The sequence below is a fragment of the Pleurodeles waltl genome, chromosome 7 (genome assembly GCF_031143425.1).
Source record: "Pleurodeles waltl isolate 20211129_DDA chromosome 7, aPleWal1.hap1.20221129, whole genome shotgun sequence".
NCBI classification, from domain to species: Eukaryota; Metazoa; Chordata; class Amphibia; order Caudata; family Salamandridae; genus Pleurodeles; species Pleurodeles waltl.
This window is the reverse complement of record NC_090446.1, coordinates 18,292,667-18,310,133: the sequence shown is the minus strand read 5'-3', so window position 1 is coordinate 18,310,133 and position 17,467 is coordinate 18,292,667.

The following is a 17,467-nucleotide window of genomic DNA, read 5'->3' as shown; positions in this document are numbered from 1 at the left end:
GGTCCGCACATCCTTTGCGATGGCATGCCATAATCCCTTCTATTGATGGGACCAGACCTGCAGAGGTAATACATACAGGAGAACTCCATTAAACAAACAGCCCAGCCTGTCACAGACGTGGCCCACCATACCCGATCCCATCACACAGGTCACAGCAGCACATGCAGTGTAGGTCTTCTCCTGAGGAAGGTCAGGAAACAAGTGAGGATTGAGATAGAAAATGGCGGTCACATCCGCAGCGGTGTACACAGTCACCACCGGCGTAGATCCCTATGGCCCAATATAATCCAATGAGGAAATGCACGGCGGCTCACGACCGCCTACCGCCACAGCACACAATGTCGGCAGAATTACATCAGCTCCACCTGTCCCTCCACACAGGACAGGTGGCCGTCATTTCAGGGAGGGTGAACAGGCCTATCGATAATTTCTGTGTCAGAGGATAAATAGACACATACTTTTAAATTACACTGTCCCAAAACATGATTGCACAATGTGGACTGTTGTTGTGGTATATTTGTTCAAATTGTGACAGCCTACTCACTCTTGTGTCCCTTAGATTCCTACTGCTGCGGATGAATACGAGATGGAGACTTACCTCCGTGTACAGACCCCTGGTGGACTTAGCTACACTGGAGGACAGGCATATAATACTCACCTATAGACTGGACTAGGCCACAATCACAGAGCTTTGTGCCCAGTTGGAGCCTGACCTGATCTCAGCTATCCGTCATCCCACTGGGGGATCCCCCTCTTGGGCAGGTTCTATCAGTGCTCCATTTTCTGGCGACAGGTTCTTTCCAAGTGACAGTGGGCTTGGCAGCAGGAATGTCACAGCCAATGTTCTCAGTCGTGCTGGCAAGAGTCTTGTCTGCCCTGGTAAAACGCATGTGGAGCTACATTTCTTTCCCCCAGGTGGAAGATTTGGCCACTGTGAAGGCTAGATTTTATGCAATGGGGCATATCCCCAATATCATTGGGGCGATTGACGGTACACATATTGCGTTTGTCCCCCCCCGCCAGAATGAGCAGGTGTACAGGAATCCACTTCATGAATGTGCAGATGGTGTGCCTGGCGGACCAGTACATCTACCACGTCAATGCTAAGTATCCTGGGTCGGTGCATGATGCCTTTGTCCTGAGGAATAGCAGCATCCCAAATGTGATGGCCCAACTACAGAGGCACATGGTGTGGCTTATAGGTGAGCCTTGGCCCCCACCCAGGGTATATTGGTGTATGCCTTCTGCTGTTAGCGAAATAGGATAGTATGTGGCTTAATGTTGTCCCTCAATACTTGCAGGTGACTCTGACTACTCAAACCTATTGTGTCTGCTGACCCCTGTGAGGAATGCCAGGACAACGGCTGAAGAACGTGGCACATGAGTGAACAAGAAGGATAATTAAGAGGACCTTTGGCCTCCCGAAGGCCAGTTTCAGGTGCCTCCATCCGACAGGTGGATCCCTGTGCTACGCACCCGAGAAGGTCTGCCAGACAGTAGTGGCATGCTGCATGTTGCACAAACTGGCCCTCAGTTGCATTTTATCCAAGGGTGTTTATTGTAGTGCTAATACATTGAGGGAAAAGTGCAATGAAATGGGGTGATGATGGAGGAAAGTCCAGGGTATTGTTACAGTCTGTTTGTAGCACAGGTGCAGTGTCCAAGGGGACATAGGAAGGGAAGCAATGGCAGTTCAAGGTGGACAAGGAGACAGGGTGGGACACAAGGGGGACAATCAGAAGAGTCTAATTTCCTGGTGGTGGTCTTGGCAAGTGTCTCTAGCTCTGTCTGGATCGCAGGGAACGTTTGCGGGGTGGTTCACCTTCTGCAGGGAGAGGGATGCTGGTGGCCTGTAGGTCCTGCGGTGGGGCCTCCTGGCCACTAGCGGCATTGGAAGTGGAGGGCTATTCAGTTGACTGGCTAGTGGTAGGGGCCTGCTGGTGGTGTCACTGCCTCCCTCATGATATTGGCCATGTCTTTCAGCACCCTGCAATGGAGATCAGGGTGCTGTTAATGGCCTGCAAGTCCTCCCTGATCCCTTGATACTGTCCATCCTGCAGCCGCCTGTTCTCCTGCATGTTGTCAAGGATCTTGCCCATTGTGTCCTGGGAATGTTGATAGGCTCCCAGGATCTCAGAGAGTACTTCCTGGAGAGTTGGTTCCCTGCTCCTCTCCTCCCCCTGGTGCACAGCTTTCCTCCCAGTGTCCCTGTTGGCCTGTGCCCCTGTCTCCTGAACAGTGTGCCCACTACCACTGACCCCAGGTTCCTGATTGTCTTGTGGGCGAGGTGTGGCCTGGGGTCCCTGTACAGGTGGGCACACTGCTGATTGACGTGTCCTGAGGACAGAGATGTAGGTACGCTGAGTGGGTGCTGTGGCGTGGGATACTGAAGGGGGAGGCTCTGCGGTGGTCAGTGAGTGGGCTCGAGTGACTGGCTGTCCAGTGGTCCCTGATGGGCCAGGTTGGTCCTCCAGATCCAGAAGTCCAGAGTTACTGTCATCACTGGGGGCCTCTTCTGTTGGGGGACAGGTTAGTGGTGGCACCTCCTCTCCACTGACATTGGCTGGGGTACCTGTGGGGATGTAAATGATGTGTTATGCTTCATGTTTGTGAAATTTGTACTTCCATAGTTTCCCCTCTATGGTTGGTGTTGTCCTGCCAGCTTTTGCTTGTGTATGGTGATGTATTGTGGGTATATTTGTTTCCCTATGCTGTACATGCTTTGGTGATGGGTGTCCATGCAGGGCTGGGAGGGCTGTCCATGCATTGGTATGGCATGCAGGGCTGGGCATTGTGGTTAGTCAGATGTGTAGGTGCAGTGTGTGGGATGTTGTAGAATGATGGGAGTGAGGGTGAGGGGTGTGATGGCATGCAGGTATGGGGGTTGTAAGTGTTAAATGTTCACTTACCAGTGTCCAGTCCTCTGGCTACTCCAGCGAGTTCCTCAGGATGCAGTATTGCCAGTATGTGCTCCTCCCATGCTGTGAGCTGTGGGGGAGGAGGCGGGGGTCCACTGCCAGTCATCTGTATGGCAAGCTGGTGTCTTGCTGCTGCGGAGCGTACCCCCCGTAGGCCGTTCCACCTCTTCCTGATGTCGTCCCTTATTCTTGGGTGCTGTTCCATGGCATTGACCCTGTCCACGATTCTTCACCATAGCTCCATCTTCCTTGCTATAGATATCTGCTGTACCTGTGCTCCAAACAGCTGTGGCTCTACCCTGACAATTTCCTCCACCATGACCCTTGACTCCTCCTCAGTGAAATGGGGGTACCTTTGTGGTGCCATGGGTGTTGTGTGATTTGTGTTGGTGAGGGTGAGTTGAGTAATGCAGTGGGGTGTGTGATGTGGAGTGAATGAGGGGTGTATGGCTGTATGTGGTGTGTGTGTCTAGTTGTCTCTGTGCTCTTCTTCTCAGTCTCCTGGCAGTAATTGTTGTTGGTAAAGGGTTGTGGGTAATGTGGTGGGTGTGTGTTTTATAGTGGTGTGGGTCGGTGGATGTGGCGTCTGTATGGTTTTCAGGTGTGTATTTTTCGTATTGGCCAATGGAGTGTTGTTTTGTCTGTGGGTGTCCATTCTGAGCGCGGCGGTATGTACCGCCAATGGTTTACCGCCGTTGAATGTCCGCCGTGGTGATTCGTGGGTCATAATGTGATGGGCATTGTTTTGTTGGCGTAACGGTATGGGATTTGGGACTGCCAGTTTATCACTGACATTTGGCCTGGCAGATTTGTGTATGTGGCTGTATGTTGTCGGATTGGTGTGTGTGTGTGTCATAATATGGTGAACGGATATCCGCCACCGCAGGGTAAGTTGGTGGCTGTCAGCGTGGCGGTAAGCCAGATTTACCACCAATGTCATAATGCGGGCCATAATGATTAATTTCCAAAATTAATTGAATTATGCTGGTGTAATTTAAATTGTTGCCCAGGACTAGAAAAAGTACCCTCATTTTCTTAATATACGTTACCCAGGTGCAAAGGTGGGTGAATAGGCTCACTCAGCTACCTAACTTGAAATGTGAATGGGCTGAGGTCTCAGAAATGACAGAGGACACTTATGGAATATCTGAGAGTATGTGTTGTCCAATTACTAATATTCCAAGAGTCCCACTTGACTGAGCTTGTGAGTAGAAGCCTATTTAACTATCAGAGATGGATTCAGGTGCCAACTTGGACAACACAATTGTGCATTGCTAAGGAGTAGCAATTTTGATCAGAAGAAATTCTGGAACCCAGGAATTAGGGAAGAGATGGAAGTGAATGGGAGACGGGTTATTGTGTTACAGTGAATAGGTAATTGTCAGTTTACCTGAGAAGGATATTTTGGCCTAACGTTTGTGAATGAAGAACCACTGCAACAGGGTTTCCTTAGGTTATTACAACATAGGACTCTGATCCTTTAGAGGGCAGGGAGGGGGGGAGATTTTAATGTCTCAATAACCTATTTTCTCTCTGGGTCTAATGTTTGAACTCAGGCAAAACACGCCTAAGATGACTAGAAGTCTTAGGAGTATTTTAGAAGATCTGAGGTTAATTGACTTATTAAGGGAGACAATGAGGCAGCGCAGGTAGAAATAATTTCATAGCAAACAATATAGGCAGAGAACCAGAAAAGACTACTGGTTCATAGATTGCAGGGGAGCAGGTCAAGTTAAGCAGGGTACATGTACCCCATCATCTTTGTCTGATCAGGCAACTGCCTGGTAAGATTTAGAGTCTGTGGGTAGACCTCCCGGCATCAAATGGACCATGGAGAAGAGACAGATTGCTCATGCAGGTTTAAATTAGGTAAAGCAGATAAAATGGGCTCAATATATGGACTTTAACACAAGAAGTTGTTTAGAAAACATTTGAGAGATGTATATAAACGTATATAAGGGACTTTAGCACAGAATAGTCAGTAGCACTCATTAAATTGTAGAAGAATAAAGAGAGATTTCTGTAGGATGAAATCAATGACGGGAAAGGTCACTGCGGACTCTTGTAATTAAAATGACTGCAGCTTACTTAATCAAGACTTAGGTCAGTTATTGAACAAAAACTTAAATATAAATGGGAAGCTACCTATAACTTTTGGGCATGGTTAGAAAGTAGGGAAAATACTGACCTGTAAAGTCAACACTCAAGAGACATGCAACAACATTACATGTATCCAAGTTGCTGAGGATGGAACTGAGCTAACAATGTTGGAGGGAATTGGCCACACATTTCAAAGGTTCTAACAGAATCGTTATCATAAAGCAATAGCCCTAGGAGATCAAAATATATCAAATGGCTAGACTCACTTCAGCTGCCATCTTTGAGCACTGAAGATCAAAAGATTGTAGGACAAGATATAACAGATACTTAGTTCCCCTCTGCTTTAGCAGAAATAAAAAAATGGAATGCCACTGTACCAGATTGTGTTCCCTGGGATCAGTACTAGTGCTTACCTTAAAACATCTGCTTGGTATGGAAAAGTGTCAAAACTCCCTTCATCATGAAATGATGCTACTATTGTAGTTATTCTTCACACAAAAATCCTAGATAGTGTGAATCATTCTGCCCAATCTCCTTGCTAAATACTGTAGTGCTTTCCTCTTATTTAGTTTCTAAGCACATACATAAACCACTAGAAATGCACTTGTGAGGTCAAAGAAGACTTTTATTGTTGTTAATTCTTCCCCAACCACAATATTTATGAATGACGAATTAGTAGCTTTCAAGTCCGCGTTAATCAAACAAAATATATCAGTTTGCAATATACACAGCAGGTTATATTTATAAGATATTGAATGCAAAGCAAAACAAATACTTCACCGTGTGGGAACTATCTACAGCTTCATCTTTCTAAGGTCTGCAAGCTGATGACCCCTGTCAGCCGCGAGAAAGAGAGATTCATCTACCCACACGGGATTGCTGGCAGCTGGCGCCAAGCTCCAGCACGAGGTCCGGCAGATTCGAATCTGACTCTCTGCAGCCTGTGTCATTCGTTACAAAGGTGTGCCCCCTCGTCTCAGACCTGGGAAACTGAGCAAGCCTTTTGGAGACTGGCCAGGTCTCCAAGACTACTCCTGTTCCCAAGCTCAAGCAGAGAGAACAACACCCATGTACTCTCTCTTATCAGGTCTAGTCTACTGTGAGAAAAACATCTTGGTTCATCTGGTGCAAAAACACAGCTTGGAAAAATACAGCTTGGATTCTCAACTGCAATGTCTAACTCCACGTTAAAGGCAATGGGCAGCTAACCTAAATATCAAATGCAATGTCATGTTAAAGGCAATAGGCAGCTAACCTAAATATCAAATGCAATGTCTAGTGTCATGTCAAAGCCAATAGGCAGCTGAGCTGAATATAAAATGCAATGTATAATATCATGTCAAAGCCCATAGGCAGGTAAGCTGAATATAAAATGCAATGTATAATATCATGTCAAAGCCAATAGGCAGTTAAGCTGAATACAAAATGCAATATATAATATCATGTCAAAGCCCATAGGCAGAATATCTAATAGCATGTCAAAGTCAATAGGCAGCTAAACTGAATACATCATGTCAAAGCCAATAGGAATGCAATGTCAAAGCCAATAGGCGGCTAGACTGGATACAGCATGTCAAAGCCAATAGGCAGAATACAGAATGTAATGACTAATGCAATGTCAAAGCCCATAGGCGGCTAAACTGAATACAGAAAGTAATGGCTAATGCCATGTCAAAGCCAATAGGCAGAATACAGAATGTAATGACTAATGCAATGTCAAAGCCCATAGGCGGCTCAACTGAATACAGAAAGTAATGGCTAATGCCATGTCAAAGCCCATAGGCGGCTCAACTGAACAAAACATACCATGTGCTACTGGTGAACATTGAGCAACTAATATGCGCAGTGGTGAAACACAAAGTCATTGGTCAAAACAAAACTTTATCAAATGGCAGTACAAATACAGACAATAATATCTTTGCCCTGATTTTGGCAAGGAGACTATCAGCAGTCGTGGGGAAAGTTATCTATGAGGACCAGCAGAGTTTTATACCCAGAAGGCAGTAACATGACCAGGTACATCTGTTAATCAGCACTATAGATCTGGCAACAGCATTTAAGACTCCCCTCTTAGTGACAGTGTTTGATGCTAACAAGTATTTATGGGCTTCTTCACAAAGGTTTGGGGTGCCTATGCTTTTTATTAATGCTCTAAAAACTCTCTACACAAGCCCATCCACCAGAAACCTAATTAATGGACTCCTGACCAAACGGTTCCCCATAGGATTTGGTACATGACAAGGGTGCCCCTTATCTCTCATTCTTTTTTATTTATATATATATTACGCCTTGCCCAACAAGTCCGGGCTGATGACAGAATACAAAATGGGTTTAAGGTAAAAGATAATACTGTAGCTGAAGGTTTTATATTTTTTTAAAACAAGGAGGCAAGACAGAGATTTGAGCATTGAACTGAGAACTTTGGGACACTATCAGATCAAACAAGAGAAGACAGAGGTAATGATATGTAATTTAGACAACTATAGCCATCCCACGAAAAAAAAAAAAAAAAAAAAATAGATAAGGTAATAGGACATTCAGAGTCACTATGATTGAACCTGATTCCCTAAAATAACTTGGTTGGGAAGCAGGTCAGATAAACAGATTGCTTAAAAAATGGCAGAATTCATCACTTCCCATTTGTGGGAAGATGAACGTAATCTAAATGTGTTTTCTTCTTAAACTCACTTTTCTTTTCAACTACATTCCTCTAATTGTTGGTAAACAGACTCTTCACAAGGTCCAGAGAAATATAAATAGGTCCTTCTGGCCTCCAAAAGAAGCTGGTATATCATTGACAAATTGCTGGAGCACATTTAAAAGATGACCTAAGCAATTTCCAGATATTGAGCTCTATTTTTGGGCATTCCAATTTAAATTTGTTAGGATTCTTTTAGGCTCCCTGACTGAGACTGATAAAGGATGGTTACTTAACGCAATGTTAAATTATATGTAACACCATTTATGGTTTCCTGTAAAGGTTTGGAGCTCATACGTTCTTTAAAAGGGTAAGGCTTAAGATTGTAAAAACACCAATTGTATGGTACAAGGTTAACTAGGATAGGCAATTCATTCACACCCATATGGGACACAGGCACCCTTTGATCCCTGAAAAATTGATTTAGCCTTCCACTCAAGAAAACAGATGTAGAAACCTGTGAAGATCTGATTGAGGGAGACCTTGCAAAATCATTGGACTATCTCAGCACCAAAACCAAAGGAAATCTTTCCATGTTAAGATTTTGCTCAATTTCATCATGAATGGATACACAAAAAGAGGAAGTAAAAGCTACAGCTGACACTGAAAAGGACCTCCACGTGTCTGAGAAGATAAGTAAGGTGGTTACAAAACGGGACAAATTACCAAGCTGAGGATTTAAAAAGATCTCCACTTCACACCACTTCACACCACATGGGATCGATACTTGATAAACGAGCAGTTGGAAAAATTATGGCAAGTACCTTTTAACACTCTTTAACTCTAGTAAGATGCCACACTTAAAAGGAACCATCTTTTCACTTTACGTCGAGCATACTGAACCCTAACAAGTTATCAAAACTGACTAGGACTGAAGATGTAAGTGTGATGCCCCAAAAGCAGATGATGTACATAAGTGTGTTATCTGCCCTGCTTCAACTTAGTTTAGAAGGATGTAGGTATGGTCATAATTAAAGTGATAGGACAGAATTTCAAGGTAAGGTCACTCTTATCTTATTTGGCATTCAACGGAACAATAAAGATATACTGGCACAGGGGGGAATGCATCTTTTACTTGATGTTGATTGAAAGACTTGTGATTTGTGATAAATGGCTAGAACTAATAAATCTTAAGAAATGGATTAATCAAGTACATCAAATTTATAATTAGGGCTTAGGCTGTAGGAACACAAAGAAGGCACCCTTCTGTTTCAGATAGCTAAATGGTTGGAAATTAACAACACAATGTTTTGGCTCTCATGTGGTAAGAAGGAGAATTGTAGCTGTATTCCCTACAGTGATGACTTTCTTCAACTCTTTAGCACCACAAGTACAGAGACGAGACACCCATGTGAACTTAGCATAATTAGTCATTATGGCTATCAATCGTGTTGGGGTGATTGATGTGGACTTTGAAAAAGGGGAAGGTAGCTATAAAATAATTTTTCTAAAATTACACTGAGCAGAACAAAACTGGTTTAGTGACAAGATCTTAAAAATGCAAGTACTGTGAATTCTGTTCTTCAATGTTTACAGCTACTGTATGCTTGGTTCTTAAAAGGTAACGATGTTACTCCTTCAACAAATCATGTAAGGTTAGCAATTATTTTTCGCCAATTGTGTAGTTTAGCACTGCAGAGTTTAATTTGTACGATAAAAAACAATTTGCTGTAATTGAGAGTTTTCCTCTTCTTTATAAGGGGATACAATGTCGGCATTAGACAAAATGATGTCTACCACAATCAGTAGGTTCACAATGGGATGGGTTAGCACTGCACCTGAGCTATAACACTTTCTTTTTAGCTTTTGAAACATGCTCTCTCTTGGCCTCTGAGGACCATGAAATGTTACTTATATGCATAACATTTTTGTAAAAGGGACGCCAGCTTGAGAGAACAAGTCAATTAAATACTTCAAAATATTAGCAAACCCCAAAAAATCTTTGTACATCATAAATACATTTGGGGGATAGTCATTCTGATACAGTAAGAACCTTCTGTTCTGCCATCTAGAGTGTGGAGGGTGTGTTGATAAAGCCTAGGGATTCCAACTCTGTGATATAAAACAATATATTTTATTATTGTTGACATGTTTACTCATAGGCTGAATGTGTTCAGTTTCCTTTTCTGAGTAGATCGAGCAGTTGTCAAACTGAACACTGATGGACATGTTCAGGAACTCTCAGAGTAAACTTTTCACAAAATATTGGAAGCCAGTGGGTGTTTAAGAAATGGAACTATGCATGACACAGTATTCCAGAAAAACAAATTGAGTTTGAAACGCTGTATCAGCTTATCCTTTCACTTTACAAATGCCCAAGGTAGTAAATATCGTGAAATTGCTTGGATGACGAAGTAGTACAGGAATCTCTGGTAGGAGATATGTTATTCAGTTATTGGGACACCTGTTGTTGATAGAAACACTCTTCTCTCCATTTGCACTGGGTTTAAATAATAGGGTTGATGCACCAGGAGATCTTGAAGGATGGAGAAACATGTTTGCCAAGTGCTTCTGTGGGTAGTCTCTTAGATGCTGGTTTTAGCCTCAGTTAGGACACAGATCTCTATTGCAGTAAAAACGACTCCCCTTCTGCGGTAAAAACATTATTGAATTCTGTTACATGCTCAGGCAGTGATATATCATTCTCAGTGGGTCCAGCTATGCTGTGGGTCCCCTCAACTTGAAGACAAGGCCAAACTGGTGGGTACTGAGATACAATGGATTCATTTCTTTATCCGCAAGACAGGATGATAGGAAAAAAGGGGATGTGAAACTGTCAGTTCTCAAGTCCCATATAATGTATGAATTATGCTCAGTGTGTCATGGTATTAACAAAATGGCCAAAGACCAAGCACATCCATGATAATGATGTGGAGATGTTCCTAGTGCTTGTTACATTCCTGATTTGGTAGATTAATAGTGTTATAATTTTGTACCAGTGGTTAAAAGGCCGGAGGTGAACAAACTGCCATCGAATGCCCCAAGCTGTTCAGGGGATAACAGAACTCAAAGCAATCCCTGGTTGCTGCTGAATCATCAAGCACCACTATGTGCTCCTTCCACTAGTTTTGGGAAGAATTCTTGAGATAATTGTCCACCCTCACAAGAGTATCCTAAAAATGCACAACAGTGATCAGACTCTCCTAGTTTCAGAAGTACGGTAGTTCCCGTTAATCTAAGGCAAACATTCTTGATGAAATGGAGTTTACAAACACAATTAGGACGCTGGCCATTACATCTAATGGAATCTCTTTCTTTTGAAAAAGCTATGGCCAAAGCTGCTGTCTCTATTTCTCTTGTTTGTTCACAAACGTCTTTAATGTGTGGTGAAGGTGTATTGTCATGCCTTCTTTTGTCTCCCTTTCTTAAGAAAGGAAATGGTCAAGCCCGAGATCCAGATTAATGTAACTCACCAAGGATCTGGTTTACAAGACTACTTGAATTAAAATAATTAGTTACAGAGATGCAATTGGTATCTCTTACCAGGGAGACCTCTTAATCAGCAGCATCCCTATGGGCTAGGAGATGAATAAATAGTACATGTCAGAGTATTGTAATGGTTCTCATTCCATCAGGGGTTTATAGAGATTTTCAGCCTGACTGGAGTCCATGGTGATTCTCAGTCTAACATGACCCACCACTGCTTTGAATACTGAGCTACACTTTCTATTTTGATGAAGGCTTCCTGCTTGGATTTCATTATTTGTACACAAACTAAGGGATGAACTATCTATTCAGGAATTGAAGCTGAAATACTTCAAGGTATAGTAAAACATTCTAAGCAAAAGTGTAATGTAGACATCTAGGTCCTGAGCCGCACAGATTGGCGTATGAGGACGTGTAACGTTCCCCCGTGGTCCTCCGGCCTTACTCCTGGAATTCATCAGAACCACACGGGTAATGTACAGGAACATCTTTGTGAATCAGTCCCCTATTGTTGAATTTCCTCATAAAATATCTAAAGATGTTAAAAATAAAAATGATTTTCATTTAAATAATCAAACAAGAGTAATTGTCTCTGACCCAACACACGTAAAAGACCTGCTGGCACAAACTTCATGGGGCACTTGCCAATAAGTATATCCTGGTTACCTCCAGGCTCTCTCTTACCTCATGACACAGAGGCCAGGATTTTCCAGCACTGTTTCACCTTCTAAGAAGAAGTCTGATGACCACTGATCTGAAACATTTACCGGCCAGGTATTCCTAAGGGTCTGATACTACATGAACCAGGGCTCTTAAGCTGCTAATACGCAGGCTGGACCTCTACAACTGATGCTGCCAGTTAATAGACCAGACCACACTCAGAACTGTGGCAGCTGATTTTACCGTTCTGCACTCTGGATCCGAAGCATGACATAGCAAGTGCAGTCACCCACTATAGCAATGGTCACCTGATTGTTACACCACCTGTACCTGCCAGTGATACTGACAGCTCCAGGCCCAGAGTAACAAACATCTTGCACTGGAGTTGTGTCACAAAAGGAACATAAATCTGTGCAATTTCTTTTTCATTTTTTTACACTGGAAAGTTCCCTCAAAGTAATGCAAATGAGCACTTTGCCCTGCTTTGCATTACTTTGCTTCAATGAGGCATTCCATTTATGGTACATGGGCATTCCCATGCAACCACCCATGGTTTGTGAAGCAAAACCATCTCTACAAACAATAGAAGACAGAGGGGGTCATTCTGACCGCAGAACGACGGAAGCACCGCCAACAGGCTGGCGGTGCTTCAAAGCCCATTCCGACCGTGGCGGTAAAGCCGCGGTCGGAAAACCGGAGCCGGCGGTTTCCCGCCAGTTTTGCCCCGGCTGGGCGAATCCGCCATGGCAGCGCTGCGAGCAGCGCTGCCCTGGGGATTCCGACACCCTTCCTGCCAGCCTGTTTCTGGCGGTTTACACCGCCAGGAAGAGGCTGGCGGGAACGGGTGTCCTGGGGCCCCTGGGGACACCCGCTCCTAGCCCATGCCTAGCAGACAGTGAAAAGCGCGACAGGTGCAACTGCACCCGTCGCACACCTGCAACACCGCTGGCTCCATTCAGAGCCGGCTTCAGTGTTGCAGGCCGCCTTCCCGCTGGGCCGGCGGACGCTAACAATGTTAGCGCCCGCCGGCCCAGCGGGAAGGTCGGAATGGCCCCAGCGGTCTTTTGACCGCGGAGCAGCCAAATGGCGGTTCCCGCCAGGCGGGCGGCGACTGCCGCCCACCGGGGTCAGAATGACCCACAGAGTTTTGCTCCAAAAGATCTTGCCAGTTTGAAAGAGGTGATAAAAAGGAGAAATGCTTTTATTTCTTCTAACTTTTCCTGCTTCATGTGTGTTCTGCACTGAACAGGGCACATTCCAAGTGGGAAAAGTTTCAAAGTTTGTCTAGGCACAGTATCTTGTACTTGAAGGGGATTCTTCCAATACAAATCCAGGCACTTTTGCACTGTGGTGCAAAAGGTGTGTGTGATGCTCAGCTGCCTGATTATGCAGCAGCACTAGGAAGAGAGTAGGAAAGTGCTGTCTCTCTGTAGATAAGGCACTTTCCTGCTCTCGCTTTGTCCTGCGATGAGCAGCTGTGCTGAGTGACACTTTTGATAATCTGGGCAGTAGTTTCTTTAGTTGTGGCCAATTCACCAGGTGGACAGAGACGTGGGGAATGGGCCTGTCCAATGACCTTGACAGGATATTTTTTTTACCTAGGGCGACCAACACAGATGCTGAGTGCAATAAGTTCTGGAGCCTCTAACAATTGTGCCTTAACACACACATGTCTGATCCATGTAAATATATAAGAGTATATTGTGAGTTTCTCTGAATGCACTAAATAAACTTCTGAATTTTACAATGCTTCTTTTGCTCACTTTCCTCCTCATCATAGGAGACACCCTGGTTTCCTCCCTCGTTCCATGGTATTTATAGCTGTGGCTGAGTTCACCTTCCACATCCAGACGAGGGCACAACTCTAACCACTTCTGCCCACACCACTGTGTCCACTCTCCTACACCGTCCACACTTCTGCGCTATAGCTTCTAGATCTCTTCATGGTGCTGTCCCTGCTGGTCGGCCGACTCGTTGGTGTCATTAGCGCTCCATCTTGTTCTCCTCTATCCCTTCACACAAACTTCTGTCTTTTTCCAGTCCTGCCTCTCTCCCTAGTCCGTTCCGGGATCTTTACCTACCTGGTTGAACTGTAGTTGTGATCAGTGCTCCAGACCTCCACTCACAACACACCTGTAAAGTCACTGACCATTGGCATGAGTCAATAGCGACTGCAATGTTGTGGACCAGTGATGGACTTACACAACACTCCTCCATATGGTTAGTAAGGTTGCTGTCATTGCTTCTTAACTTAACCATCAGCCTGTACCTTCCTATGTAATACATGAAAACCCACTGCGCAAACCGGCCATTAAGCCTAAGAAATCTACAGTCTGTTGTCTGTGTCTGCTTTAGAGTGAGTCAGCCTGTCTCTCTGTAGGTCAAGTGTCTATTGAAAATTTTGTGAATTAATACTTGGGGGTTATTACAACTTTGGAGGAGGTGTTAATCCGTCCCAAAAGTGACGGTAAAGTGACGGATATACCACCAGCCGTATTACGAGTCCATTCTATCCTATGGAACTCGTAATACGGCTGGTGGTATATCCCCCATGATCTGGTAATATATCAGGAAGTGTATTCAGCTAACCCTGAATGATTCCTTTTTTTTTTTTATTTCCACTGAATATATTGAGACATCAGACATCTGAAACCCCATAAAAGTGGAGTGGTGTAAACTTAGATCCTTTACATGTCAGTCATTGCGCAGAAACACATTTATATCAGACATTGCATCTACTGCATGCTTTAAAAAGTGTTAATGTGTGCCTACTTAAATGCTTTAATGAAATATAACCATTGAAAGGCTGAAGATTTATAAACGTGCACACTAATGTTCATTTAAAATTATTTTATGTATTCACTATTCATGTTTCACATTTACACTTTAAGTTGTATTAGTTGAAGTAACATATTTTCTTCTTCACGTTGTGCATTTACTCTGAAAGTTGAAAGTGCATACATATAACCATGTATTTATGATGCACATTTAATGTTGAGATAAAGTTAAAATGAGTAAAGGTCTTAAATCTTAAATGTATTTCTGTTTGGATAGCATGACTTTCCTTTGCAGGAGCGTTTCAAGGTTTCATTAGCAAGAGAAAAGGAATCTTGATGTATGTGTGAGTTTTACTGATAGCAAGGCCTGTGAAGAGAAAGTCCTGGTATGAGACCTGAAGATTTAATGTACTACCAGGAAGAAGCCTGGGTGATGTTACAATTTACAAGAAGATGAAAATCCCATTATTCCTGAAAGGGAGGGGGAAATTCCACTGATGTTGACGGTGCGGTTTGTTTTCATTCATGCTTGTACTGTTAGGAGTTAAGGCAGATTCCCTTCAGACTCCGAGGGATTCAGACCCCTCTGCTTCCCTTTATTCTTGCACATGTGAGCCTTAATGTTAAACACTGGTTCCTTTTCTAGAAGACCTCGACTGAAGTTTTCACTATGCTGACACCATCCCACATTTTCATATTTCCTTAAGCAAACCTCGCATGTTTGTGTTGCCTTAAGCAACTCTTCACCCATTTTGAAGCCTTATTCCAACTTTCTAAACCTTCCTTATTTCTTACTTAAAACTGTGATTACATGATTCTAGAATCATTTCACGTTTAAGGGGGAGAACTGAGTTTCTTAATGGATCATCTATTTCTAATTCTCAGTTTCTGTATTGCTATGAGTATAATAGATCTGTACCTTAATCTATTGAGACTGAACCAATTGTGATATTTCAGCTTTCCCCATGCAATTCTGTATTTTTTAAAAATCCTAACGTCATGCATATACATTCAGTTGATTAATGATTGGGAATAAATCAACGTAACTTTAATTTTCGGTTCCTGATCCTCACTGTGGGGCCAAATGGGCTTCTCTGTAAATTAAGTTGTTTGCTATTGTAACTCTCATGTGTTTCTCTAACAAAGTAAAAAGTTATTTTGGATGAGAGTGCAAATTCACACTCCTGTGCACTCTCAAGAGCCTCATCCTCTCACGCCTCAGAGTTTACTACCTTTTTAAAGATAATCTGCACTTGCTACAGCTGGTGCAGTGAGACTTATCTGATCTTCATTTTTTTGCAGTTTACCTTACTTCCACAGATTGTGGGTCTGAAAGCAGAGCGGTGGGAGAGTCGCTCTATTTACAGTCACACCTGCAGACGTTACACCACAGGAAGTGGTAAGTATTGCTCCGCTTCCACATTTGGTGTCTTCTTTCCAAACACTCACTTCTTTATTCCCCGACAACTTCATTTTCAAACATATTTGAATTTGTTTGTTTGACTAGCCACCAGCCTTTGGGCTAAAACCATAAACTTCCCATCAGTATTGTTAGATTCTCATTTCAGTTTCCGTCAGAGAATCCGCTATTTTACCGCCCTCCTCGCACTGCGCCCCAGTTATTTTTTTCCCTACTGCTTACCTTTCAGGAATCATTGTGATAAAAAGGAGCACAACATGTGAGCTCTACCTGCACTCACCCCTCCGTGAGCACGGTGAAGTGCTGCTTATCAGAGGCGTAACGTTAGCACCCAGCGCCCGCGTGGAGTCGGGGGGCCCCGAGCACCACAGACCCCCTCAGCACAGCCGGCACTGTGCAGTGGCCCCCTGGCCTGAGAGCTCCTGACTGGGTCTGGGGGGAGGGAAAGGCCCCTCTATGTACTTTCCAGAGGGGCCATCAAGTTTTGTTCCGTCTCTGCTGATAATACCCCACCGCACAGAGCACATAATGATGGCCTAAACGTAAATCCACATCTGTACCTCGTATTGTCAGGAGAAAATGGAAGTTGTTCTGCAAGTAGATGACAGCACATTTCTATGGACTCACTCTAGTGGGGCTTTTCAGATGATTGGAATGTCTATAGGGGAGTGAAAAAGTGAATAACTTCTCTACATTTATGTGAAATGTCAATCACTATGCAAAATTAGGCATGAATTGTGGAAAAAAGTGAAAAGTAAAGGTGATGTCATTCCTTCCATTAGAAGATACATTGAGATACCTGCATTAGTTTGTGCAGTAATTTGCTCTTACAACACATTTTTCTCGAACGTGTATCCCTCAAGATATTTTATCCTCTAAATATTCCTCTGCAACATAACTTTCTGGGAAATTTTGCACTGTCATAATTTCAGAATTTTTGCGCAATTTATGCATGCGTAGTTAAACATTTCGCGCAGGCTCAATCTACAGATGTCTGTTGGGAGGAGTCAGTTTGAGAACCATCTGCTCTTCTTATATATTTTCTTTAATTTGTAGGTGACAGTCCCTGGTGCAGAGATGAGCACTCTTTCCTCTTAGACCAAGACACTGCTAATTGAAGGTTCACGATTAAAAGTTTGCTTAGAATTTAAAAGTTTTGTTGTTTTTTCTGAGATAAACACATTCGTTTCTGTTGCCCCTACATGCCTAATATATGGCTGTTCTGTGTCAAATTCCACATATGCACAAAGTCTATCTGTGACATAAAAAACGTATTTCCTTAATTGCCATTCTCCTGTCAGGTGATGCTGACCATGTAGATAACAGGAGCTATATATGAATTCACAGCTGAAACATTAACATACTGATTCATTGCCTCAATGGCTGTGCATTAAATGTGAGTCCCTCCTCTGTGTCTATGGCTTAGAAAAACATCCCGCTGGGTAGGAAAACACTCTAGTAAACTATG